Raw genomic sequence first — 3,239 nt, 5'->3', positions numbered from 1 at the left:
ATGTGATTTCCCTCCACATTTAATGAAGATGTGAATTAAACTCTGTAATAAATTACAGTGTGTTATAAACATAAAATGGTCTCTTGGCCTGTACTCTCTTCTTGCTCAAGTCTATTCTACACACAGCTGCCAGACTATAATCTTCCAAAAACATCAATTTTCTTATACTACTTACAGAAAAAAAAAAAACACACAAAAAACTAGCTTCCTGTTGCCTGAAAATAATTTTGAAATGCTTTTGTCTGGCATATATAATGTAGGGCCTGGAGTCCTGGTGTGGTACTGTAGCATAAGCACTGGACTGCTAACTGCAAGTTTAGCAGTTCAAAACTACCAGCTTCTTCTCACAAATTCTATATAGGATCACTATGAGTCAGAACTGACTCAATGGCATTTAACAACACCATAAAGTAGGCCCCACTTAACTCTCTATTTTGCCTCATTTTCACACCATTTACCAACTGTGTGGTCTTGGGCTAATTATTTCAAGACCATTTCTGAAAAAATTCCAAGGCATCTCCTTGGTTCATCAGCTTATTCCAGGAGTGCTCTGATTCGAGAGTTCCATGCCAACCCTTGAAGTCAGGTTGTCACCACCTAGTTGCATGGACTGAGAGTGGGAAACAGTGGTTCTACAGAGGAAAACTGTGGCACTATTAGAAGTTAATGGCAAGACAACATTTGCTTCACCCGTTAACACATCTGGGCATCATTTAACAAATAACTGTTCCAAAAATGAGGAGATACATAATTGTCATTAGTTCTAATTTGAACCTCTGGTACCATACACAATTCCACAAGCAAATTCAACTTCAGGTACTGCCCCATTCTAGGACATTGAGAATCCCATTATTTCTAAATTCGGATGCTATCTTTGCATTTCCAGCCACCTTTTTTTTTTAACTTTTTATTCTGAATTGAATGAAGGTTTACAGAGTAGCTCATCAATTTTACATTCAACAATTCATACACATTTTGTTTCATCTCATTGATTGCTATTCCCTCAATGTAATATTACTTATCCCACATCCTCCTTCTTTCCTAACCCTTCTGAACTTTGTGCTTGGTAAATGCTTCCCTTTTGATCTCAAGTGGTTGATGCTTCTAAGGGGTGCATATCTCCCTAGTGTCATTGTTCCCTAGTTTCAGTGAGCTGTCTATTGGTGGCCTGAAAATGGAACTCTGGGAGTGCGATCAGTTCCAGACCTGAAAGATGACCAAGGGCTGCGGTCTCAGGGCTTCCACCAGTTCCTGTCTGGTCAGAAAGTCTGGCTGTTTTTATAATTTTTAGTTTTGTGCCACATTTTTCTCCCACTCTATTCAGGACCTTCTAGCGTGATCCATTTCAGAGCAAGTGGCAACCAGGTACCATCTAGTTCTTCTGGTCTCAGGGTCATGGAGCTTGAAGTCCAACTGGTCCATCAGTCCACTGGACTAATTGCTTTCATGTTTCTTTGATTTCCATCACTCATCATTCCTTAGAACAAGGAGAGACCTCAGATGTCCCCTTATGAACTTTTAAGACCCCAGTCGCTACTCACCCAAGTAGGACGTAGAGCATTGTCTTTGTGGTATATGTTGTGCCATCCTAAAGCCTCAGATCCCGTGACTCACTTCCTCAAGCTTCTTGGGTGTCTAAGAAGTCTTCATAACTTTACCCCCTGTATGCTCCACTACATTCCTGCATATATTTGCAGCAAAGGTAAATAAACACCCATTTATAAGTATTCTCTATCAAACCTAGTGTGATAGATGATACACACGGGTGCTTTGGGGGGAATCCTGGTGTGGATCTGTGGGCCAGTGTGCTAGACTGCAAGGTCAGCTTGAACTGCAAGCTTGGTGGTTCAAGCTCACCAGCCACGCCTTAAAAACCCTATACAGGGTTGCTATGGATAAGAACCGACTCAACAGCACTTAACAACAATAATCAAACCTATACATGTTGGTGGGTATGCTCACACTCTCCCTTCCACACCTGTTAAGCCTACATGTCTATCTGTGCATCTACCTGTAGATCAGGATTGTGTATGTAATAGTAGTTACTTCTGTTGACTTTAACTCTTGCTTTCCTCCCATGTATTCCCCCTCCTTTATCATTTTATTGCCAACATCCTTATTGTATATGTTCTCCTTCACCCAAGTTAATATGTCTACCCACTAGCCATTGAATTACACACCCTTCTTCTCTCCCCACTGGGAAACATCAAATGATGTTTCTTTCAGTGTGAAAACCTTTTCTTGACTTTTTACATGAGTGATCTCATATTAGATTTGTCCTTTGTGATTGACTCATTTCACTCTAGTCATTTTTAAATAGACGACACCTTGTCTGGGAATTTGATTTGCTGAGTTGTTCTGTATGCAATATATATACCCTTTGAGATAAAGGAGCATAATGTTCACTAGGATTTCTCGTGTGGTGCTGTAGGCTCAGTACTGGACTGTGAACCACAAGGTAGACAGTTCAAACCCACCAGCTGCTCCTTGGAAACCCTATACAGGGTCACTGTGAGTTGGGACTGATTCGATAGCACTTAACAACAACAATGGTTTAATAATGTAAGTTTTTATTTTGTTGTAGTTGTTAAGTGCCAGTTCTGACTCATGGCAACCGTGTATACAGTCTCTGAGAAGTGGCTGGTGAGTTTGAACTGCCAACCTTGTGGTTCAAACTCATTTAACTGTAACGATCTACTAAAATGGCTAAAAATAAATAAAAACAACATATTCCATAATGATGAAATAAAATACATTTTGAGTTCCTGTTTTCCAATTCTGAAAATGACATGTCTGATCATTGCCATTGTTTCTGTGAAAAAACACAAGACCAACATTCTTTTCCCCAGTTAAGGCTATATCCATGCAGACCCCCAAGTTTCCCTGGCGAACTCTTGACCTCAGGGTAATCAGCATAAAGCCATTTTGCTTCCATACGTCTCAGTGCTTTTCTCCCACACTCACCCTCTTTCTGGTTTGCATTTTCATGATCCCAGCAGCAGTGGTAGTTCCGTGGTAACATCCTATGCTGGAGCAACGTACCTCATGGGCAATTACCACTCATCTGTCAGTGGAGACTTGTGTGTTGTCATAATGCTAAACAAGCTTCAGCAGAGCTTCTAGACTCGACGTATTAGGAAGACCTGGTGATCTACTTCTTAAAATCAGCCAATGAAAACTCAGTCTGTCACAAGTCCAATCTCATTGTTGCTACCAGTAGAGTCTGATTTGATGGCAAC

The sequence above is a fragment of the Chrysochloris asiatica genome, unplaced genomic scaffold (assembly GCF_000296735.1).
Source record: "Chrysochloris asiatica unplaced genomic scaffold, ChrAsi1.0 scaffold00179, whole genome shotgun sequence".
NCBI classification, from domain to species: Eukaryota; Metazoa; Chordata; class Mammalia; order Afrosoricida; family Chrysochloridae; genus Chrysochloris; species Chrysochloris asiatica.
Note: the sequence above shows the minus strand (reverse complement) of the source record.